This window comes from Panthera leo, chromosome B1 (assembly GCF_018350215.1).
Source record: "Panthera leo isolate Ple1 chromosome B1, P.leo_Ple1_pat1.1, whole genome shotgun sequence".
Taxonomy (NCBI): domain Eukaryota; kingdom Metazoa; phylum Chordata; class Mammalia; order Carnivora; family Felidae; genus Panthera; species Panthera leo.
This window is the reverse complement of record NC_056682.1, coordinates 74848241-74874696: the sequence shown is the minus strand read 5'-3', so window position 1 is coordinate 74874696 and position 26456 is coordinate 74848241. Positions and strand designations below refer to the sequence as shown.

The 26456-nt window shown below is 34.4% G+C and overlaps 1 protein-coding gene and 1 pseudogene across 7 annotated transcripts in view; one reads left to right on the top strand and one right to left on the bottom strand.

Moving 5' to 3' along the window:
- Window positions 1-26456, bottom strand: part of FBXW7 (F-box and WD repeat domain containing 7) — a 227473-nt gene that overhangs the window by 143662 nt on the left and 57355 nt on the right. The window contains exons 1-3 of one of the 7 annotated variants that reach the window (XM_042935297.1): window positions 16505-16785; window positions 15990-16060; window positions 12148-12195 (exon numbers count right to left, since the gene is read on the bottom strand). The exons of 3 other annotated variants lie outside the window; for them this stretch is intronic. The gene's annotated coding sequence lies outside the window, so the exon portion shown is untranslated. Of the gene's footprint in view, window positions 1-12147; window positions 12196-15989; window positions 16061-16504; window positions 16786-26456 lie in introns of those variants that run through there. 3 more of the 7 variants (XM_042935298.1, XM_042935305.1, XM_042935299.1) reach the window with 3 other exon arrangements.
- Window positions 19374-20284, top strand: LOC122218408 (annotated as a pseudogene).

The following is a 26456-nucleotide window of genomic DNA, read 5'->3' as shown; positions in this document are numbered from 1 at the left end:
TGACAGACCTAAAAGATGAAAGAAGCCTGGGTCTCCAAATGAGTACATCAAAGAGTTCACTGCTAGCCTGAAAATACGATAAATTCTCCAATGGTAACCCCATTATAACTAGAATCAAAATATAAATTCCTTAAATTCCTATCCAGGTCATATATAATTTGGCCCTTGCTTTCCTTTTCAAACTCATCACCAACCCCCCACCCCGCCAACCTCACTGTCTCCTTTTAATAAGCACACCAGATTTATTCCCACAATAGGGCCTTTAAATTTACAGGAATCCTACTTGAATTGCTCTTTCCCACAAACACTCATAAGGTTCTCTCCATGCCTTTCATCAGATCTTGCTACCTCTTCAGAAAGACACAGTCCCTCTAAACCATGCCCCGCCAATCCCATCAGATCCCACTTGCATCCATGCTCTATCCTCTTAACAGGGGCAAATCTAGGTTTTGAGGGGCCTAAAGCTTCTAAAAATTAGAGGATTTAAAAGAAAGACTACAAATTAGAAATGAAAGTGAATACATATTTGAAATGAAAAAAAATCAACAAAATATTAAAAGACTAAGAAATACCATAAATACACACAATCCAAAAAAATAACATTTTAATTAAAAGTCTGAAACACTTCTGTTATACCATATTTCCTATATTTTTTGACTGAGTACTCTTTGCTTGACTTTTTGAATGATTTTATAAGATTCCCTATACAGAGACCAAGAGGATAATTTGTCTTTACTCTGGCATAGTTGTTCAAAATTTGTAGAAACTGTAAACTTCACAACCTGTTATCAGAAACGTCATGTAAATTCTCTAAAGAGTTGACCAATGTGATGAATTTCTATCAAGCTTCTTTTGTACAGAAATTTGAGATTTCAATTTAAGTCTTCCTGTGTAGTAACTAACCTTATATGCTCAAAATTTAAGACATTTATTAACCAATCATCAGTGTCATTGTTGGTATGTTATGAGATTTTGCTATGTTCACTGGTCAGAGAATTTGATTTCAAATAAGTAAGTCATTCAGATATCCTTCCAATACTTTCATATGAGTCATTCTTTTTCATTAATTGGATTATCAAAAAACCAGGAGTACATTCATTATTTCTGTTTATAATTTATTTTTCCCCTTAAATGAATTGCTTTTCTGTCCTCAAAACATTTTTATGTCACAATGCACTTCACAACATCAGAATAATTTCTAATTCTTCATGGCACTTATTTAATCATTGTTTCATATTCCACTAATTTTTATCTGAACTTTTCTCTTAATTAATAAATGTAATATAATATGTCCTTAACATACAGCCAAATCAGAAGTCTTATCATTTCTTACTTGCTTTACTAAAGTGTTCCAATAAGCAGATGAAATTACATATTTTAATTTTATTAAATATGGCATTTTCATCAAAATAGAAAAAACATTTGGTGCCTATGAAATTATATACACATTACATTATCAATTATTTTCTACACAGGAGCATTGACATTTTCAATCTGTGGGGTGAAAACTGAATCTTACAGTTTTAAATACCTGAAAATGTTTCCACGGACTTGATTCTGACTCTACATTTCAAATATAGTTTCTCCTCCACTACTAGCGGTGGCCTCATACTGCCAGTAATGGCCATTACAGGACACATTCACAGTGAAATACTCCCTCTAGTCTTACACATTCCTGTCAGGATGCCCGGAGACACTAGACATAATTACAATGGACGGTTGGCAATGATTTAACTATACATGGTAATGACTGAGCTCCATCTAATTATATACTATATCCAAACTAAATAAAATATATTCTCAATTCAGCTTTAGTCAGAACCAAACAAATTACCTGCCATAATTACTTACAAAACCTTCAAATATTTCTGTCTTTTCATATATTTGCCTGAAGATAATTATATAACTGAATAAGAAAAAAGCAAAATTAAAAGAATTACCCACTATTACCAAATACAGTTGTGTTATAGGAATTCAAACGTTACATAACATTAATAGGGGGAAAAAATTATCAACAAATCTCAGGAAGCTTAATAGAACATTAGAAATGGATCTCTTAAGGGGCACCTGAGTGGCTCAGTTGATTATCTGAGTTCAGCTCAGGTCATGATCTCACAGCTTGTGAGTTTGAGCCCCACTTCGAGGTCTGTGCTGACAGCTCAGAGCCTGGAGCCTGCTTCACATTCTGTGTCTCCCTCTCTGCCCCTCCCCTGCTCATACTCTGTCTCTCCTTCTCAACCATAAATAAACGATAAAAAATCAGAAATGGATCTCTTAAGAAAGTACAGTGAATATAATCAAAATATTACTAAGTTCACAATGAGAAGAGTATGCAACAGATGTAGGATTTGAACCTGCCTGACATCAAAGTTTAAGTTCAAATCATACCAGTTGTCTCAAAAACTGAATGGTGAACTAGACTGGCTTTCTTATTACTAAAGGTCTATAAAAGAAAGAATGATCCAATGCACAGAAGACTTTACATAATTGAGATATTTTTTATAATTTTTTAATGTTTATTTATTTTTGAGAAAGAGAGAAACAGAGCACAAGTGGGGGAGGGGCAGAGAGAGAGGGAAACACAGAATCTAAAGCAGGCTCTAGGCTGTTAGCACTGAGCCCGATGCAGGGCTCGAACTCAAGAACCGTGATCATGACCTGAGCCGAAGTCAGACCCTTAACCAACTGAGCCACCCAGGTGCCCCAAATAATTGACATATTTAAAAATTTAAACTTTAAAAAAACCAGGCTATCCAATTTCATAGTACGCAATAAACAGGATTTTCTTTTAACTTATTTTACTGTGGAGGCCACATATTAAATAACCATTTTTTAAATGTTCTGAATATTTTTCCAATTTGCCTACTGTATAGACTGTGATTTAAGTTAAAACTATTATAAATCAGAACTTCATACTATAGTTAAGACAGAAATTTGTTTTATTATATAGAAGGTTGTGTTGAGGTAGCAGTAAATTTATATGAGGATAAGATGGCTTCCACCAGACCCCAAATAAAACAAAACCAAATTTTCCCTGGCAATGCTATACTACAACATAGAACTACATACACACATACTATTATAAGAACCCCATAGTACACAACTACAATAAACTACAGTTTTATCTAGCATCCAAACAAAAATAATAAAACAAGGAAGAAAAAGAAGTTCAAAACCTAGGTGACATATGGGTGAGCAGAAGAATATTATGATAATTTATATATACATTTTTAATCACTGTAAAATAAGATGTATGTCTCTTCGTTAGTAAAACTAACTCAAGAAAACTAAATGAAGGATAAAACTATTGTTTTAAAAGAGAAAAAATATCCAATCTAATAACCAGATTATGTAAGAGAAATATGGATTGACTATGTAAGCAGCAATTACCATAAATAAAGAAACAAAAAACTTCAGGAATAAAAAAGATTTGAACATTATTATCCAACATTTCAGGAATAAAAAAGATTTGAACATTATCCCACATGACCTAATGGGCAACATTTACAAAATCCTATAACCTAAAACTGCAGAATAAGCACTGTCCATAAACATCTGTATAAGTTTCAAAGAGCTGATATAACAGTTTATCCTATGACAACAAATTTAAATTAGAAATCATTAATAAAAAGATACATAGGATATCCAAAGTATCTGGACATTAAGCAATACACTTTTAAATAACCTACTGGTCAAAGAGGAAACCCAAGAAAATAAGAAGAATGTATTTTTAAACTGAGTGATATGAAAATACAACATGTCAACATTCCTGAGATACAGTTAAAGAGGCATGAAAAGGAGAATCTTTAGCTGTAGCCATTTATACTAGAAAACAAGAGAAGAGTAAGCTTCCAATAGAAGAAGCTAAAAGGAAGAGAAAATTAAATCAAAAGTAAGAAGGAATTAAAAAATGGAAAGCAATTAAACAGAAAGCAAACAAATGACAGAGAAAATTATCTCCAAAAGTTGGCTCTTTGCTAACTTATTATATTAAAAAATTAATAAGCACCTAGCAAACTGATAAGGGGGGAAAAAGAAAATAAATTATTAGCATCAAGAATCAAAAAGCTAGTATCACCACTGATCCTGCAGGCATTAAAAAATAATAGGAGCATCTTATGAACAACTTTGTACTAACCAATTCAACAAAATAAATGAAACAAAAATACTGTGAAAAATGCAAAACACCAATACTACCAAGGGGTAAAATTGAATTCACAATCCAAAACCGTCCTTCAAGAAAACTTTCACTGCTGAATTCTATCAAATATTTAAGAAAACCATATGCCAAGTTTTATATAAATTATATGTCTGGCATACAAACATATGTCAGTATTATACAAAACAGAGGAAAAGAGGGCACTTTAAGCTTTGACAAAATTTTAGCAAATCAAATCCAGTGATTATAAAAACAATAATATATCCCAACAAAGTGAAGTTTATCTAAGAATATAGAGTTAACATGAAAAAATAATCACCGTAATTCACAGGAATAGTTGGAAAGAAAAAAACTAAATGATCAAAAATCAAATACCATTAACAAAAAGACAGACAAAACCACTGAACCAGTGAAGAACTTCCTCAACCAGATAAAGGGTATCTATGAAAGTCCTATAACTAATAACAGATTTAATATGAAATGTCAAATATAGTCTCCCTAAGTTTGGGAACATGGCAAGAATGCTTGTTCTCATTATTTATCCTCATAATTAGAAATCCAATATAAAAAGGTAAGAGAAAGGAAAACAAAAAGATCAAAAAACAGGTAAAACTGTCTCTGTTCATATATGATTGTTTATGCAGAAAATCCTAGGAAATCTACCCCCAAAAGGTACTACAAATAGGAAATAACAAGCTTTGGTGAGGATACAGAGAATCTGGAACCCCTGTAAATTGGTGTTAGTAATATACAATGGCGAAGCCACTGTGGAAAACAGTTTGGCAGTTTCTCAAAAAGCTAAACATAGAATTCTACCACATAGCCCAGCAATTCCACTTCTAGGTATACACCCAAGAGAATAGAAAAGCGGACTCAGATACGTGTACACCAATGTTCACTGCAGCATTATTCACAATAGCCAAAAGGGGGGAAACCCAAGTATCCACAAGCAGATGAAGAAATAAACAAAGTGTGGAATATTATCCAGCCATAAAAAGGAATGAAATTCTGATGCATGCTACAACATAGATAAACTCTGAAAACGTTACAAGTGAAAAAAGCCAGGCACAAACTCTAGGCGCATGGGTGGCTCAGTTGGCTGAGCAACCAACTCTTGATTTCAGCTCAGGAAATTCCCAGAATTGTGGAATCAAGGCCCACGACACTGTGTGCTGAGCATGGTGCCTACTTGGGATTCTCTCCCTTTCCTTCTGCCCTTCTTCCCCGCTAGCATGTCTGCACTGTCTCTCTCTTGGCGGGGGGGGGGGGGGGGGGGGGGGAGTCAGACACAAAAAGAACAAATATTACTGGATGGTCCCGCTTACATGAAATATCTAGAATAGGAAAATTCATACAGCAGGAAGTAGATATTACCAGGGCCTAAGAGAGGGGAAAATGAGGAATTATTACCTACTAAGCATAGAGTTTAATATTTCTTATCACGTTAAAAAAAACTGCCATACATTACTGAAAGAAACTAAAAGATAACCTAAGTAGAAGGTTTCTAAGCCAGAATACTAAGTATTAATGTCAATTTATCATAATGTCTTATTATGACATGTTTATTAAATATTGTATAGAATTCTCAAAATCTTGAGATTAGATACTTCACCCCAAAGAAGATATTCAAATGGCCAACAATACATGAAAAGATGCTCAATATTGACATCAGAGAAATACAAATTAAGCCAGAAATACTCCAACTTTGTGCTACTATTTTCATATATACATTTTAAACTGAACAATACAATCATAGTTTTTGCTTTAATCATCGGTAATTTTTTTAATTAAAAAAAGTTTATAGTTTTTATTATTACCCACATATTCACTTTTTTTAAATGTTGATTCCGTACTGTAAATGGCACTTGCAACCTGATGCCATTTCCATTCAGACTAATGAACTTCCTTTAGAATTGCTTGCAATGCTGGTGGGCTGGTGAAAAATTCCATTAGTTTTTGTTTACCTCTTCAATGGTTCTTTTGCTTCTAGAATCTCTCTCAGTATATTCCCAGCTGCTTGGCTAGCCCTAACTTCTGTCCCATGCTACTGGAACTACAGGAGGCTGGGATGCATCCAAAGCCAAGAAAGCTACAAACATACAATTCTTACACATTGCAGTTGCAGGCTTTTTTTTTTTTTTTTAATTTTTTTTTTTTTTAACGTTTATTTTTAAGATAGGGAGAGACACAGGGGAGGGTCAGAGAGAGGGAGACACAGAATCTGAAGCAGGCTCCAGGCTCTGAGCTGTCAGCACAGAGCCCGACGCGGGGCTAGAACTCACGGACCCCGAGATCATGACCTGAGCCGAAGTCGGCCGCTTAACTGACTGAGCCACCCAGGCGCCCTTGCAGTTGCAGGCTTTAAAGAGTAGTAACCTTTAATCTGGCTTCTGCTTCATTTACAGTCATTTTTTGCGGCTTTCACACAGATGAAGTTTAATATTTTATCCAGATTTTATAATTTTATAATTGTTATCTGAAGGATGGTTCACTCAACAACTACTTCACTGGCATCACTGCATCATTACCAGATGTCAGAATCTCAAAATTCTATTAATGTTGAGTGAAAAACTTCTCACATCCTTGATTTTCATTCCTCCCTCTGAATTAGGACCTTCATCCCATCACATAAGAATTTAAAGTACTCCTACCATCTTCCAGTCTTTATTCTCTTAACTCACATAGTACATTAAGAGTAATTATTATCTATCATACTGCTTTTATCATTAGAAACAATGTTTTCTGTGAAAACCAGGAAACATGTAATCAGAAACATAATCTTAATTTTCAACTGCACCACTATCCATGAAATCATAAGTACATCACAATCTCTGTGATCCCTATTTCTACCATCTGCAAATGAGAACATCATCTACCTCATTAGTTAAGCTTAGAACCAAAATATAATAATTAATGCTAACAAGGGTAGACAAGAATTGGTCAAAGATATTATAGGGTTTGTAACATGAAAATAGGTGAATGGTTAAAATCATTATATATAAAAAAAAGAACAAACCGAACAGATTGGGGCACTTGGATAAGGAGTTCATTCACTGATTCAATAAGCATTTAGTAAATTCCAACAATATATCAAGCATGTTCAAGGCAAATTTTTCAGCTTGAGAAATAATAATTTAGGGGTGCTAAGGACAAAATAATTGAAGTCAAACAGACAATGAAGGAAAGTGTGGCATTTGTGAGTCATCACAAATTTGTGATAACTTACATAATAAAAACAGAGACCATCTCCTAGAAATGATACATAATGAGAAGGAGCAAGGAGCAAAGCTTCAATGCAGTTTATACCTCAGAGGTATATGAAAGAAAAAAGCAGTAACAAAAAGAACATGTAGCTGGACAAATCACACAAAAACCATAAAGCACAGTTATTATGGAATACAAGGGAGAAGTGAATGTTAAGAAGAAGCAAAATACCAAATGCTATTTAAAAAAAAAAAGTAGGACAGGATGAGAAATGAAAACACACAGATTTAGCAACTGGAACTCAATCTTACCTTAGGGATGTTGTAAAGCATTTTAACATGAGCTTGACTATCTATCTGGTTAGGTAAGAAAAGTTTACTTTCACTTGAGGAAGCAGAATGCCAGTAGAAACAATAGTCAAACTGCAGAAGGTAGCCGAGTAAGAATTAAGCAACTGGACCACAAATCAAACAAGCTCAGTGATAAAGGGAAGGATAGGGAAAGAGTAAAAGTAAAAGGCACTTTTCAAGATTAAGTGTCATAAGATGGAGAACCCAGCATGGAAAAGGAGAATAACAGAAAACAGCAAGGTTCAAGTGAAAGGAAGAAGGGATAAGATTAAGAATATAGATATTATCCTTTGAAAAAAATGAAAACATTTTGTTCTTTGACTGAAGATAGAAATAAAGTATAAAATATGAAATGAAAAAAGAATGAGAAAAATAGAAATAGGACTGGTCATTTGAGGACAGTGGAAAGGTTCCAAATAACTAATATTGAGAATGAAATAGAAGATCAAAATGAGATAAGGATCACCAGGAAGCACTGAGGCTAAGCTAGGAGGAAAAGTGTCAATTTATATTAGAAACTTCTAAAGACCGTAATCAGATAGAACTCTACCAAATCGAGGAAGTCCATGAACAGGGAACAAAACCAAAGAAATGAACAGTTGTAATTATTTCAATTAATAGACTGGAAATTTCTGAAGAAAGATCAGAAGTATGGAAACCTTAAGGATTAATAAGAATAAAATTGAGATGACTACTAGATTAAAAGTGGGCTACTCTGGATCAACCTTTTCCTTAAAAACGGGGGGTGGTGGGGGGAGTTCTGAAGGAAAAAGCTTTTAGGAAAACCTCCTTGCATGATGTTGCTACAGAAATTGTACTGGGAGAAAAGGGAGTCAATACTATTGTGTAATGGTTTTCAGACATTTGTACAAAAATAATGTGACATTTAGAATAATCCAAGTCCATTTGAGCTTTCCTCAGTAAGATTAAGTAGTGAAAGACCGTTCTGACAAAGAATAGTTTAATTATTCTATCCACACAACCCTGACCAATATCTCCAAGGTGTATTATGAAGCACATCAGTAGAACAGCAAACTCTAGGACATGAGCTGAGAATCTGCTACCTAGAATATAAAGCAACCCCGATTGATTTCAGTAAGAAATTAGTGGTTTAACTAAAGGGCAACTCCACTTACTCTTGTAAGAAAAAAAGTGTCTCTATTAATATTAAAACCCCCATTTCAAATATAAATAACTCAGAATTAATATACACTTAATTATTGTTAGTAAGCATACAGAACAAGAGAAAGAAAGTATAGTGCACAAAAGCCATTTTGCCTTAATTCAGCCATAAACAGGTTAAACTCTCTTAACTGCCACATTTGACATATACCATAGAAGGAAGTAACTCTCAATTAAATCTTTTTTTATTATAACTGAAAATGTAATACCATCAAAAATGACATGTTTCACCTTTTATTTCCTTTTCCAATGCAAAATGTCCATGGGTGGTATAAAACAAACTATAAAAATATCACAGTGAAGAACAATGTTACCTACCAATTGACACTTAAGTGGATGCTTAACCACTGGACACCATGATTTAAAATCAACTAAAAAAAAGAATATCAATAATTTTGGCTCTATAAAATTTCATTATTTGAAGTTAACACAGTGTTAGATAATATGAATGATACAAACAAAAGTAAATTTCCCTAATAAAAATACATTAATCACACTATATTACAATCCTTTGCCCTTACGCAGAAAGCCAACACTACTAAGAGTGGTGATATTCCATTGTTATATGCCATTTCTCTAAAACCAACATTATAAAACATTATAGAACAATTCATTCTGAAATATGCCTTCAACTGATAAAAGCCACATGATAAAAAATAAGGAACTAAAATTGTCCCATAAAAATCAAGAAGATACATACCTACTAAACTTGAAGGAAAAGTATACATATTCCATATGTAAGTTTACAAATACATCAAAAAATTAGTGCCTACAAATATCCTGCACAAGACTAAAATCAGTAAGATTCTCAAAATTTATTTTCTCCTCCTGGAAAAGATAAAAAGAATTCTGATAATATCGTTAGCCTAAAAGGGCATAGTTTATTAAGGTATGACATCAAATATACCTTAAGTGCCATGATAAACTAAGGTATCCTACAATCCAAAAAAACTCAACATGAATTCACAAGACTATTATCAATGGATATATCACACACAGCTAACATTTTCATGGTAACCCATGGGATCAAAACATAGCATTTTCCTTAAAACAATTAACTAAGGAATTGAAGCACAAATATAAAGATAATTGCTTCCTTTGGGCTTTGGCTGTCAAACACAAAAAATGCCAATGCTTTACAGTCCTGTGGTAATTAAAACCTTGTCACAGATCTAAACTATAAATGAATATTTATTTAAAGATAAATTTGCAGTGTGACACCAAAAGCACAAGCAACAAAAGAAAAAACAGGTGAACTGAACATCATCAAAATTAAGAACTTCTGTGCTTCAAAAGACACCAGAAATAAAGTGAAAAGACAATCCACAATTTTAATTAAAAAATTAAAAAATTTTTTAATTTCAATTAAAAAATGAGCAAAAGATTTGAACACACACTTCTCCAAAGAACATATGTAAATGGTCAATAGGCACATGAAATAATGCTCATCATCAGTTATTATAGAAATGAAAATCAATACCACAATGAAATACCACTTCGCGCTCACTTGGATAGCTAAAACAAAAAATGACTAAAAGTAACAAGCGTCTATAAAGATGTAGAGAAGTTGGAATCCTCGTATCCTGTTGGTGGGATTATAAAATAGCACAGCCATTCTGACAGTTCCTCAGACTTAGACAGTTATCACATCTTGCAATTCTACCCTTATTAAGTGCATATCCAAAAGAAAAATATACATCCACACAAAAACTTATACCAGAATGTTCATTGCAGAAGCATTCCTAATAGCCAAAAGGTAGATACAATCCATCAACTGATGAATGGATACAAAAAATATGGTATATAATGGAATGGTTTTTCCCATAAAAATGAATGACACATGCTACAACATGGGTGAACCTTGAAAACATTACGCTAAGCGAAAACAGCCAGACACAAAAAGACAAATAGAATATGCTTTCTTTTATATGAAATGTCCACAATAGGCAAATTATAGAAACTGAAAGTATTTAGTGGTTGCTTGGAGAAGGGGACTGTGGGGTAGGGGAGGCAGGCAGGGTGTTTAAAGGGAATTAGGGAATGACTGCTAACAGATACAAGGTGCAGTTGAAGTATCCTAAAATTAGATAGTAGTGTCAGTTACACACCTCTGAATATGCTAAAAACCACCAAATTGTACACTTATGGATGAATTTCTTGATATGTAAATGTATTCCAATAGTTACTAAAAATAAATTTGCAGAAATGAAATATATATCATAAGCATATACAATGCAAAGATGATCGCCTCCCTCAAACTAACTCAAATATATGCATCAATGGGGAAGAGAACACATGTTGATTTGTTCTACCTAATATATCTTCAGGAATCAGTTACCACATTTTATAATAGTAAAAATTTGAGATTTTTATAACATCATTTGCTCCTAAAAATGTACATTTATTATAAATATACAGTAAGCAGAATAGTGTAATTGTTCAATATTTAAGCATCAACTATGATTATAGAATTTTAGAAACACATTTGGTTAAATACATATTGTTTCAAACACATTAATAATCATAATAAGAAAAATCAATGTTTATTATTAAATATCTCTTCATATATCTAGGAAACTTCGATTAGCTAATCAAATAAATTTATTCATCCTTAGTAACATTTCACAGACTACATCAAAACAATTAAAAAACTATATTATGACACTTGATAATCCAATGCCTCACATTGCTGAAGTATATTTAATAATTTTTAAATCTATCACTATTAACCAAAGCGTAAGTTTATGAAATTCTTAATATTAAAATGTTATTACAATGAAATTAGAGACCCCAAAGAGAAAATAGCTTAGGGCCTTACCAGAGTATTTGTCTTCATATTGACCTACTATGGTAAACAGGACCTAATGTAAGGAGGAGTCAAGTAATGGATGGCTAAAGAAGAAATCTGTATTACTGTCACCAGCTAATAGAAAACTGCTACAAAAATCTCACATGAGGAAAATTGTGTTTCCTTCACGAAAGTACTAGCATTCTTGCCCGCTAAGACAGCTCTGCCATCGAACTCTTTTAATACTCAGATTGCACACTAAAAGAATTTTCTGGATACAGTGTATAGAATAAATCAGAAGGAATCAGAATAAATCTATAAAGAAATTCTAGTACCAAGTAAAAATTATAAGAAATATAAATTATATTTGTTATTTACACTGACTACTGTAAACGTCACTAAGGTAACATACATGCAAACTTAAGTAACATGCAAAATATTTAACACTGAAAGTATGTACTTACCAAATACTTAGGCAGCCTGTTAAAAATCCCTCTGCTGGTTGAGATTCCCTAAATAATAATAATAATAACAAAATGAAGAAGAGGAAGAACAGGAGGAGGAAGAGGAGAAGAAAGAACTTTTGAACTTCAGAAGTTACCCCTACTCTGTAAAATCTAGCCAAGAATCCCACTTGTTTTTTTACAACACTTAAACACATCACATGCTGAAACTATGGCACATGATAAATATAAAACAATTTTTCCTAATGTTAGAAATAACTTAAATTTTATGTATAATATATGGAAAAGCTAATGAATTATCAAGATATTGGTAGAGTTTACTAGACTACAAAGAATAAGCTCTATAACAAATTAGATTTCAAAAATTACCAACCAAGACAAGAGCAAACTAACAAGGTCTTAGAGAAGCACTGGTATGTTAAATTCTTCCTGACCATCAACAGACAATATCATACACTACACTTCTGGTATCTGTAGTTACCACCTTGTAAGCAGCACCTAGACAACCTAACTACAGAGTTAAAGTACAGACAAGGAGGTGGAAAAGTCTTTACAAAGTATTCACTCTATTTTTTTTCATTAACATAAGGAAGCATTTTAAATTCAACCTTACACTGACAGAAAAAAATTAAAATATTTTATCTACAATAAAAGGAAATGAATGTATAAGCAGGCAGATTACTTTTACTATTTACAAAAGTTAGTTATCAATAATTTCATAATAAGCATGGTATATACCCTTTCAATCAGGTCTCAAGTCAAAATAATCTTCAAAACAGGGGTGCCCGGGTGGCTCAGTCGCTTAAGCGTCTGACTTCAGCTCAGGTCATGATCTCACAGTTTGTGAGTTCGAGCCCCGCATTGGGCTGACAGCACAGAGCCTGGAGCCTGTTTCAGATTCTGTGTATCCCTCTCTCTCTGTCCCTCCCCCGCTCATGCATGTGCTATTTCTCTCTCAAAAATAAACATTAAAAAAAAATTTTTTTAATAATAATCTTCAAAACAAAGTTCAAAATTCAAGAATAAAGCACTAACTATAGAGATTTTATTGCTTGCCAGGCACATTGTTCACAACTTGAAAAAACTTATACACATTTTTCTTAAATTAGCTTTATAGATTAAAAAAAAAAGTCTTAAAGAAATTAAATCGCCTGCTTAAATATAACAGCTGCCTTTGACTGAACAACCCAATGTCTTTAAGGCACCGTACTCTTCAAAAAAAAAAAAAAAGTAAGACAGAATACAATACGCAAAACTAGACTGCCTCTTTTAGAGTCAGGAAAAAATGTTTTTAAATCCCTTTTAAAGAATTACCAGAATACAAAATCATGTATCTTACTAACAGAAAATGTTACCATACCAGAACTTAAAATATCACATACAAAATAAAATAAAAATGTTTTCTTATGAGTAAGGCATACCAATAGATTTTCTATCACTACCACTGTTAAAATCAAAATCCATCAAATTCATTACATCCATCCACAGGCCATAAAAAAAGGAAGGAGAGAAAGTATATCAGAGACCTAAACAATAAATTTTAAAACAATTAAGCTTTTGGGAAGCCTGGGTGGCTCAGTCAGTTAAGAGTCCGACTTCAGCTCAGGTCATGATCTTGCAGTTCGTGAGTTCAAGCCCCGCATCAGGCTCTGTGCTGACAGCTTGAAGCCTGGAGACTGGTTCGGATTCTATGTCCCCCTTTCTCTCTGCCCCTCCCCTGCACTCGCTTGTGCACACACGTGCTCTCTCTCTCTCTCTCTCAGAAATAAACATTGAAAAAAAAATTTTTTTTAAGTAATAAAGGTTTTATGAGAGAAAAATATTGTCATGACTTTGAAATAGGCAAAGATTTCCTAAACAAGACACAAAGATCAACACAACAAATGGGGCTTCATTACAATTTAAAAGTAGTATTCTTTAAAAAGTTAAAATGCAAGCTACAGAGCAGGAGGAAATATTCATAATGCACATGCCCAACAAAGGACTCATGTATGAAAATTTTTTTTAATATTTATTTATTTTTGGGAGAGAGAGAGACAGACAGAGCATGAATGGGGTGGGGCAGAGAGAGAGAGAGGCACAGAATCCGAAGCAGCCTCCAGACTCTGAGCTGTCAGCACAGAGCCCAACACGGGGCTCAAACTCATGAACCATGAGATCATGACCTGAGCCAAAGTCCGACACTTAACCAACTGAGCCACCCAGGTGCCCCCAAAATATTTTTTTTAGAAAAACAACTTCAAATCATCAAAAACAAGACAACCCAATTTTTAAGATAGGCTGAAGACCAAACAAAACTTCACAAGAAAATAATTTCAAAACCCAATAAGCATACTGAAAAGGTACTCAATATTACTATTAGGAAAATACAGACAACATAATAAGATACTATTATCAACCGAAATGTGTAGTATTTATTTAAAAACCAGACAATGCCAAGTGCAAGTGAGAAAGTACAGCCACTGGCATTCTCATACACTGCATGTAGGAATGTAAATTAGCATAACCAGTTTGGAAAACTATTTGGAAGTACCTACCAAAGGTGAACATATCCACACCCAGTGACTAAGTAATACCATTCTTAAGTATGCAATCAATAGAAATGTGTACATATGTGCACAAGGAGTTATATACAAAGTTTATCACAGCAGCATTATCTAAAGAGCCCAAAACTCCATATAATCCAATGTCCACTAGGAAAGGGGTGAAATAAACTATAGCATTACATGTTCGTGTAATCCTAAACCTCAGTGGAAAAAAAGGAAACTAAAAACAAAACAGGATACATCTCACAAACATAATGTCAGGTGGGAGTGTGTGAGTGTGTGTGTGTGTGTGTGTGTGTGTGTGTAATTTATTAAATTCAAAAAACAAGCCAAACTAATCTCTGACCACAAAGTCAGAATAGAGTTAACTTTGGGATAAAGGGGTTATTTGATTGGGACAGAACACAGGGAAGCTTTAGAGAAGTAACTATCTTGATCTAGGTTACAATTACAAAGATGTGTTCACTTTGCAAAAGTTTATCAATATAGAAGTATTAATCTACTTTTCTACTTTGTCTGGCCTGGTAGACTCCTCCAAAACTCCAATCAGCCAAAAATTGTCATCAGCGTTCTACTAGTAGGTAGCTGACCACTCAGGTACAGTTCTCAGACATAAGGTGCACAAGTAACCCTTTCACAAAACTGATTTTTTAATCAGTTTAACCATTTGTTCCACCCCCAAGCCAGATACCTGCTTCTTCTAATTCAGGTACTTATCTTTTTTTATTTTTTGTAATTTTTTTTCAGTTTATTAAACTGAAAAAATTTATTTTGAGAGAAGCAGGGCGGTGCAGAGAGAGAGAATCCCAAGCAGTCTCCACACTGTCATGCAGAGCCTGATACGGGGCTCAAACTCATGAACTCTGAGATGGTGACATGAGCCGAAGACAAGTCAGACACTTAACCAATTGAGGAGCCCAGGCGACTGGGGTACTTCTCTTTCTAAATGGTATTCACCAGGTTACTCATCAAGAGTAAGACTTACCATTCCCACTTTGGGAAATTTTGATATGAACAAATCTGTTAATTTGAGAGACATCTTAGAACTAAAAGGGGGGGGGGGGGGGGGGGAACCTCCCTTAAGAGAAGTTTGCCTTATCTTCCTAAAAGAGAAAGATCAACTTACTGAATATAAGGAAAACCTCTCCAGAGGTCACACATCTCAGCAAACAAGACATATACTAGGAAAAGGATCAGGATCACAGAGTTATTAATTCTGAAGCTGAGAACCAAAAGATCCCATCCAACATCTAAAGAGCCTGCAGAACTAGACATGGGTTTATTAAAAAAAATTACCTAACTATAATTTCCAGTAATACTAAAGATCCCAAAGAGGACAATAAGGATGTAAGTAGAACAGTCTTCCCCTAAAACAAAAGAGACACAGAATGAATGAATTCAGTGACTACATACCGTTCACCTAGCAACAAATTTAATAAAGATTGCTCATGAACTATAACCATGCAAATATTTGTATTTGAAAATCTTGCATCTTTAAATATACTTATTTATATATGTTATGCTAATGATATATTTCCCTATATTATTTATTATTCCCTATATACTGTTATTTTTTGTTGTTTTCTATTTTAATTTTGTAGGTGGAAAAGCAAGAGGTAGACTGGTGATGAATATAAAAAAAGCAGGATCTCAGCTAGTCAAAAGTTGTAAGTAGTTAGAAAGATCAGATCTTGAATAACCTGGAACAAACATTAGAAATCGTTTCTCAAATTACCCATCACCCATTCAATTTAGCCTAATTACAATATTTCACAAATCAACCCAGTACAAATCAACAGTGTTATCTCCACCTTATACAGAAGTGAATCCCAGTACAACCTTCAAATGTTTTCAAAAACCTTCACCCCATCACATTTTCTGCAAAAGATGTAAATTTACACTTTAAAAATCTCATGTTGCATTTCTATTTCCTGAACAAAGAAGACACAGCACTCAGTATTTATCCTCTGAAGCATCTTGCCTGATTGCTTCAAAACTGCAAAGAAATGCTTAAACAATACTTCAAAGAGTTTGAAAGGAATCCCTCAACATTCTTTTTTTTTTAATGTTTATTTTATTTTTGAGAGAGACAGAGACAGAGTATGAGCAGGGGAGGTGCAGAGAGAGAGGGAGACACATAATCGGAAGCAGGCTCCAGGCTCCAAGCTATCAGCACAGAACCTGACATGGGGCTCAAACTCATGGACTGCAAGATCATGACCTGAGCCGAAGTTGGACACTCAACCGACTGAGCCACCCAGGCGCCCCAGAATCCCTCAACATTCTGATTACCATAGACACTATTTACAAATTTAAAAAGTAAATTCATGGTATCTTTAAAATATCTGACTTGTCCCAGCTGCTACAACACTACGAAATACAAGTTTTGTTGTAAATCATCTACATTTTATATATAATCCTTTTCGCTACACAAATACTCTTTTATAAAGTTAAGCCCCCACCATATTCTTCAACATTCCCACAAACCTTACAAGTATTTCTAAACTCCTCATAAGTTCTTGTAAATTGCCAATTTTTACAATGTACTTCTTTCGAAGCTTGTGCCTTATGTATCTTTCACCATCATTTTCACACTCCTTAAGTCAACACAAGCCCCAACTGATCACTTTATTGCAGTGACATATACAACCACTGTGAGAATTCTAAACCCTTTCCAGAAACATGGCCTTTATCTAGAAACATAAACTGCTACCTTGATATCTGCAACTGGCAGATTCTACAATAGATTGAAACTTTACAGGGTCCTAACATCTCATATAATCCCTAAAACTACACTATCCAGACTAAGTTTTTAAAAATGAGGAAAAGAATGATACAATAACCGAAAAAAAGAGTAAAGAATAAACCTATTAACCTTAAACCTGGTACTATAAAACTTGATGCGGACAATTTTAAAGAAAAGAAGAATTTCACAAAATCAAATGTATCAATACTATTTAACAACTAGAGAAAACAAAAGCCCAAAAGAATTTATCTGAAATAATATAAATAGCAAAAGGCAGCCTATCTAAAACCAAGTATTGTGAATCCCAAGATCCCCAAGATCCTTTTCTTTCTTTTTTTTTAAGTTTCTAATTTATTTATTTTGAGAGCGAGCGAGTGTGCACAAGCCAGCATGAGTGGGGGTGGGGAAACAGAAAGAGAGGGAAAGAGAGAATCCCAAACAGGCTCTGAACTGCCAGCGCAGATCCTAACGTGGGGCTCCATCCCACAAACGGTGAGATCATGACCTGAGCCGAAATCAAAAGTCTGTCGCTTAGCCAACTGAGCCACCCACGTGCCCCCCACCAATATCCTTTTCTATTACCCTACTGGCTTCAAGGAATTAGGATTTAAGGTCTAATCTTATTAAAAAGTTAAAACATTTTCCCTTTCCATTCAAAACAAATTATTCCAACGACCCACAGAGGCATACACATTCCTTCCAAGTGTACAATGAAACATTCACCAAAATAAAACAAGCCTTAACAAAATTTAAAGAATTAAAAGAACTAAAAAAAATACAAAATAGGTTATCTAATGGAACTAAGCTATTAATAAGTAAAAGAAAAATACCTCCCAAAAAATCCCTAAAATAAGAATTCAACTACATATCTAAATAACCAATGGATCAAAGAAGGCTCAAAGGAAATTAGAAAATGAAAATAAATACAACATATCAAAATTAGTATGATGCAATCAACATAGTGTTTAGATGGAAATTAATGGCATTAAATGCCTATATGAGAAATGAAAAAGAGGGGCACCAGGGTGGCTCAGTTGGTTGAGCACCCAACTCCTGATTTCAGCTCAGGTGATGAACTCATGGTTGGTGAGTTTGAGCCTAACATAGGGTTCTGTGATGACAGTGCAGCACCTGCTTGAGATCCTCTCTCTTCCTCGCTCTCTGCCCCTCCCCCACTTGCATGCTCATTCTCTCTCTCTCAAAAATAAATAAACCTAAAAAGAAGAAGAAGAAGAAGAAGAAGAAGAAGAAGAAGAAGAAGAAGAAGAAGAAAAGTTTTAAATTGAAAAGATTCCACCTTAAGAAACTGGGCAAAGAAGAAGAGTAAGATAAACTCAAAGCAAACAGCACGAAGATAATAATAAAGAGCAGAAATCAATGGATTTCAATGTAATTGAAAACAGTAAAATAGAGAAAAATAAATGGATACAAAAGCTGGTTATTTAAAAAGCTCAATAAAATTAATAAATCTCTACCTAGACTAACCAAGGGGAAAAAAAAGAGAAAGATAATATAAATTACCAAGAGGAGTGAAAGCAGGGATCTTCACTATAGACTTTAGACATTAAAATAATTACAGAATACTTATAATAATTAGGTAATACAAATTAATGCCTACAAATTCAGGAACTAAAATGAAATGTATCATTTCATCCCAAAAGAGAAAAACTGCCAAAACTCATTCAAGAAAAAGCAGATAACCTGAATTTTCTGGTATATATTAAAGAAAACAAATTTGTAGTTAAAATTTTTCCAAAAACTAAAATACATGCTTTGAAGTTTCATAACAAAGGCTACAAAATATGTAGGAGAAGTAATGTCAATTAAATACAATTTACTCCAGAAGAAGTAGAATTTACTCCCAACTCAAAGTACCAAAGCAAGACAAAGATACTGTAAGAAAACAGCAGAAACAACATCCTTCATGAACATACACAAAATTCTTCAACAAAATAAGCAAACTCATCTCTCTCCTCCAGCCATCCAAGGTGCTGAAAGGAAAGAAGACTAAGGGGAAGAAGGTGGTCCCAGTCCCTGCTGTTATAAAGAAGCAAGAGGCCAAGAAGGTAGTCAATCCCCTGTTTGAGAAAATACCCAAGAACTTTGGCACTGGACAGGACATCCAGCCCAAAAGGAACCTCAACCACTTTATCAAATGGCCCCGCTACATCCAGCTGCAGCAGCAAAGGGCTATTTTCTATAAACGTCTAAAAGCGCCTCCTGCAATTAACCAGTTCACCCAGGTCTTAGACTGCCAAACAGCTACTCAAATGCTTAAGCTGGCCCACAAACACAGACCAGAGACAAAGTGAGAGAAGCAGCAGAGATTATTGGCCCAAACCTTGAAAAAAGCTACCAGCAAAGGGGATGTCCCCACTAAAAGGCTGCCTGTTATTCAAACTGGGGTTAATACTGTCAGCATCCTGGTAGAAAACAAGAAGGCTCAGCTGGTAGTAATTGCACATGATGTGGATCTCATTGGCTGGTTGTATTCCTGCCTGCCATGTGACATAAGCTGGGGGTTCCCTACTGCATCATCAAGGGGGAGGCCAGGTTGGTCCACAGGAAGATCTGCACCACTGTCACTCTCACACAGGTTAACTCAGAAAACAAAGGACCTCTGGCCAAGCTGGTAGAAACTATCAGGACCAATTACAATGACAGACATGATGAGATGTGCCATCACTGGGAAGGCAACATCCTGGGTCCAAAGTTAGTGGCTTGCATTCCCAAGTTGGAAAAGGCAAAGGCTAAAGAATTAGCCACCAAACTGTGCTAGTAGACGCTATTGAATTTTCTGTATATAAAAGTGATGAACAGTTCTCTTTCAAAAAAACATAAATAAGCAAACTCAACCCAGCAATATAAAAATGAATAACAGCTCATAAGCAAGTAGAGTAAGTATATGGCAAGAATACAAAGCTGGTCCAATATTTGAAAATCAAACAAGGAAAGAGATCGTGTTAATGAAGCAAGAAGAACCACACAGCTAATGATGAAGCACTAGACAAAATCCAGCATCCATTTCTCACCAATAAGGAAAAAAAAAAAATAAAGCAAAGCAGGAATTTTCTCAAACTACTAAAGGCTGTCTAAATAAACTTACAGCTAATTCTATATTTAACAATAAACAACTAATAAAAGACCAGGAACAAGGCAAAGACATTTATTCGATTCAGCATCATTACTGGAAGCCCTAGCAAGAACAGTTAGGAAAAAATAAGAAAAAAGGCATACAAATTGGAAATGAATAAATTAAAAATGGTATTGGAGTGCCTGGGTGGCTCAGTCGGTTAACCATCCAACTTCAGCTCAGGTCATCATCTCACAGTTCGTGGGTTCGAGCACAGCATCGGGCTCTGTGCTGACAGCTCAGAGCCTGGAGCCTGCTTCAGATTCTGTGTCTCCCTTTCTCTGTGTCCCTTCCCCACCTGTTTCTCTCCCCCCACCCCCTCAAAAGTTCATTTAAAAAACATGAAAAATAAATTAAAAAAATAAAAAAAATTTCATTTTTAAAAAATGGTCTTATTTGCATGCATGACAATCTACATAGAAAATGTAGACAAAGGTTACAAAAAAGCTCCTAGAACTAATAAAAGATTTTAACTCATGGAATGTGGGGACCTGACTGGATACAGAATAAACATATTAGGTAAGAAGACTCCAAAGGTGGTTAAGTATTCCATGGTACATCACAACAAGAAACATACCAATGTTGTTTGAACCACTTGGTTCAAGTGGCAACTTACAGATCTTTCTATTTGCAAAGGCACATTTTCTCCTTTGTAATAGTAAGTGATGTGTGGGATAATAATTTGGTATTATGTGTATACCCTGTTTCCAGCAGTCTTTCCTCCAAGGTTTTGGCATTCACTGATGGTTCTGGTCTAAAGTGTTTCACTGGAGTTTTCACTATGATAATATTCTAGTTCTAACATCGCTTCAAAAGGTATTAACTTCTCTCTTCTCTAAATAAGGCTTCCCTTTTCCTTTATCCCTCTTATCACTCTGGACTTCTAAATTATTTTTTCAAATTAAGGTTTTATAATTAATTACAATAATTCTCTCACTAAGGCTTAGATAGTTCCAGATATGGCCACTAGGAACTCCTTTGGAGCTGGGGTTTGGGGGTTCTGCTGATGTGATACAATAGCTTTTGAGCACTTTCTTATTTTCTGGCTGTTTTCTCTGCCCAAGAACTAGGATCTGCAATTTTTCACAGAAGCCTTGGATCCTTTCAGTAGAAACAATATTTAGAGACGATCTTATCAGTGCTGAGTGTAGTTATTGCTACTGCAATTGCTGATGCTTATAAGCCCTTCTACTAGAAGGAAGAGGGGACTATATATGTGTATAATCATAGATTCATATTGATATTTCCATTCAATTGATAGTAAAAGACTTTTATTTTATATATATATATATTTTTTAATTTACTTAAATTCAATTTAGTTAACATACAGTGTAGCGGTGGCTTCAGGAGTAGAACCAAGTGATTCATCTCTTACATATAACACCCAGGGCCAATCCCAAAAAGTGCCCTCCTTAATTCCCATTACCCATTTAACCCATCCCCCCATCCACCTCCCCTCCAGCAACCCTCAGTTTGTTCTCTGTATTTAAGAGTCTCTTATGGTTTGCCTTAGTGGCTGTATTTGTCTGTATTCTCTTAATGTTAAATTTATGGTTCCTAATAATATTAATAGGTTAATTTAAATGTCTTGTCTGTATTTTGGAATGGTTTCAAGATTACCATAAATAATATAGTTCTACTAAGTAAATGAGATCAGACTATAGGATTCTTTTTATATATTAATAATATGTCTTGGACATTTTGCTATTTCATGACATTTAGATTTGAATCTTTTTTGGTCAATCTATTAATATTCAAAATATGGATGATGTACTACAATTTATGTAGCCATTTCTCTACTAGTGGGCATTCAGATTGCTTCCAACATTTTGCTACTACAAATGATGCTATAATTAACACTTACATACATATATATGTAAAGATATATAAGCATATATAGATGTATATGTAAAGATATATATCTTTATGCATACTTTTATAAAATCATGCATATTCTTAGAATTATTATTCCTTATTCACAATTCATTTTTCTAAGCTTTGTTAATTTTACTTTTTTAATATGAAATTTATTGTCAAATAATTGGTTTCCATACAACACCCAGTGCTCATCCCAAAAGGTACCCTCCTCAATGCCCATCACCCACTTTCCCCTCCCTCCCTGAGAAACTTAACAGAAGACCATGGGGGAGGGGGGAGGGGAAGAAAAGTTAGAGAGGGAAAGAGCCAAACCATAAGAGACTCTTAAAAACTGAGAATAAATTTTGTTAATTTTAGAAGCTCTGTTATGCTTGTTAAAACTTTGCTACAAATTACAAATATTTTCTACTAATCTGGCCCTCTTATAATATTTTTTCTTAGAGAAGTCTATTCCATTTTAATGGAGGCAAATCTGTTTTCCTTTTCAAATATATGGTTCTTTACATTTTGATACGTTAAAAAAATAACATTGTGCTTTGTGTGTCTATACACTCTCCTCATTTTTCATTTATTAGGACTCTTTCTGGACTCTTCCTGCATCATCACTATCAATGTTTTTAATTACTACAGCTTTTTTTTTTTTTAATGTTTATTTATTTCTGAGAGAGAGACAGAGTGCAAGCAGGGGAGGGGCAGAGAGGGAGGGAGACACAGAATCCAAAGAAGGCTCCAGGCTCTGAGCTGTCAGCACAGAGCCTGACGCGGGGCTGGAACTCATGAACCACGAGATCATGACCTGAGCAGAAGTCAGACACTTAACCAACTGAACCACCCAGACACCCTTTAATTACTACAGCTTTACAGTATAGCAAGCAATACCATAAAACACTTGTCAGGTTTTTATTTTTAAAACTTCTGCTGGATACTCTGATTCATATACTTCATATATTTGAGAATCAAGTTGTCAAGTTCCCCCCTTTTTCAAACTGAAAAAATAAATTGTTGTTTTGATTGGAATTGCATTAGTTTTATGGGTAAAATTTTGAAAAAGTCTACATCTTATAACACTGGGTTTTTCATTTTGAAAAGTAGTAGGTCTCTTCATTTATTTGAACCTTGAATAAAATGTTATTTCCATCATACAAATCTTATCCCTTTCTTGTTAAATTTATTCCTACATATTTCATGTAGCTTTATGGGTTGTAACATGTACTCTACATAAATTTCCAAAATAAGCATGAAGTATTTTTTTCTTAAAATGATAAATGTCAAATACATAAAACAAAAAATCAAAATTCCCATTAAAGAAAAAATAAAAATCAGCAAACTTTGCCTTTAAAAGGTAAAGATAAAATAAGGATGTCCTCCTCTTTGTAGTTCAAATGCACAGTACCATTTATAGAATAAATATGGCAAAGAGCACCTTTTTTGTAATTACTTGGCTATACATATGGGGGGAGAGCAAATAAAAATACTGGCAACTTTGTAAAAGCACCACAGAAAAGGAAGTCAACTGCAATACAATATTACTCATGGCACGTTGTTCATTTAAAATAAATCCACTCAGGAACAGTCAATTAAGCATCCAACTTCGGCTCTGGTCATGATCTCACGGTTCATGAGTTTGAGTCCCACATCGGCCTCTGTGCTGACAGCTCGGAGCCTGGAGTCTGTTTTGGATTCTATGTCTCCCTCTCTCTCTGCCCCTACCCTGCTCGTACTCTGTCTCTTTCTGTCTTTCAAAAATAAATAAAAACATTAAAAAAAATTTTTTTTAATGAATCCACTCACAACAGCTAATTCAATTATTAAATGCTCAGATGCAAAGTTCCTCGGGACACAAGATTCATACAAAGAAAAATACAAAGCCCAATTAAATGGACAGAAAGAAAATGTAAACACAGTTTACAAAATTAAACAATAATGACAACAAAAATACCAAAAAGACTGAAACCAAGACCTAAGATCAAAATTCTAAAGATGTGGAGAAAAGAAGACAAAGTTGTCCTGATGATATACCTCAGGACTAGGAAGCCTTTAAGTTTTAAACTACAAACCCACAGGGGGCGGCTGAGTGGCTCAACCAGTTGAGCTTCGGACGTGGTTGTGAACTCAAAGGTTCCAGATTAGAGCTCTGTGTTGAGCCCTGTGCAGGGAAGGCTCTGTGCTGACAGCTCAGAGCCTGGAGCCTGCTTTGGATTCTGTGTCTCCTTCTCTCTCTCTGCTTCTCCCCCAGTTGTGTACGCTCACTCACTCTCTCCAACTCTCTCAGAAATAATGAATGAATAAACTTTAAAAACATAAAAAACTACTAACCCATAAATAGGCCTTGTACCTGATAAGCAGATTCTGTCAAATTAATTTCCTAGGAAGGTATCCTAGACACCAAGAAAGTCAAGGGTAAAATACCTTAAAACAATACTTGTCACAACATTCCAGTTTAGTGTCCCTAGCAAAATGCCACCACAGGTAAAAGTAATAAACATATAACTCTCTCATCCCACCCACCCTATCCTCAGTTCCACCTAACATGTGACAATGCAGAGTACAAACTTTTAAAGAGCCTACATGAAAGACAAAATGCTTGTCTTACTTATGTTAAAAACTAACACACATTTGGAGTACTTGGGTGGCTCAGCCGGTTGAGCGTCTAGCTCTTGGTTTCAGCTGAGGTCATGATCTCACAGTTTATGAGTTCAAATCCCATGTCAGGCTCTGTGCTGACAGTGCAGAGCCTGCTTGGAATTCTGTCTCTTCTTCTCTCTCTCTCTCTCTTTCTTTGCCCCTCCCTCTCTCTCTCTCTCCCTCTCAAAATAAATAAATAAAAACTTTTGAAAAACAACACACATTTTGCATTCAATCCTATATTATTTGTGAAGTCATCTTATTATATAATCTTCTAATTACCTAACAGTTAAATTGCTTAACGTTCTTTTTCTTTTTCAGGATTCAGAATAGCCATTTTTTAAAAATTTTTATCATTTAAGTATAGCTAAAATACAATGTCATATTAGCTTCAATTGTACAACATAGCGATCCAACAATTCTACACATTATGTAGTGCTTATCACAGTAAGTGTAGTTAGCTTAACATTTCTACTCTCTAACTCTTTAAGTAAAATTGATGCTCGGACAAATAGTGTTTATCTTTATCCTACGGGTGCATGACTCTCCCTACACACAGGCCAGACCCTACTAAGCCATACCACCAAACACTAGAGAAGTTTACATAAAAAGCAAGACCTTACAAAATCAAGAACAAGGCAATACAAACAAAATAGACTGTAATATATACCCTGATGGACAAATACTTTGGTTGAACAGTCAAGTATCTAAATTTCCTATTTAAATCGGGTATAAAAGACCACACAAATTTCTTTTAAAATTGAAGACACTATTAACAGTAAAGGTGAGAAAAATCAAATGATACTAGGTCATAAGTATATATTTTCTTTAATGTTAAGTTCACAATGACAGAAAATATAAGTTCATAACGACTGAAATATATACAAATATATATAGATGTGTTGTATATATATGTATTTCTAATACTTTTAACAAAATTTGTCAAAATAATACCTTTTAAACTAGGAACTAACTAAAAGTAATGTTTGGCCTTCCTTTAAATATAAATATTAAATATGACCACAATGGATATTTTTGATAAGTAGTAAACAATTATATAGTTGTATTCATAATTGAAAGAATTGTAACAAAGATCTTTTAAACTTATCATTTAATTCATCTTTGGGGCACCTGTGTGGCTCAGTTGGTTAAAGCAACGAACTTCAGCTCGGGTCATAATCTCACGGTTTCTGAGTTCAAGCCCACAATCAGGCTCTGTGCTGACAGTTTGGAGCCTGAAGCCTCCGAACTGGATTGTCTCCCTCTCTCTCTGCCCCTCCCCTGTTCACAGTCTCTCTCTCAAAAATAAATAAACATTAAAAAAAAAATAATTCATCTTTAATGGCCATTTTACAAGAGTTTTGAAGGTCAAGACCCCTGT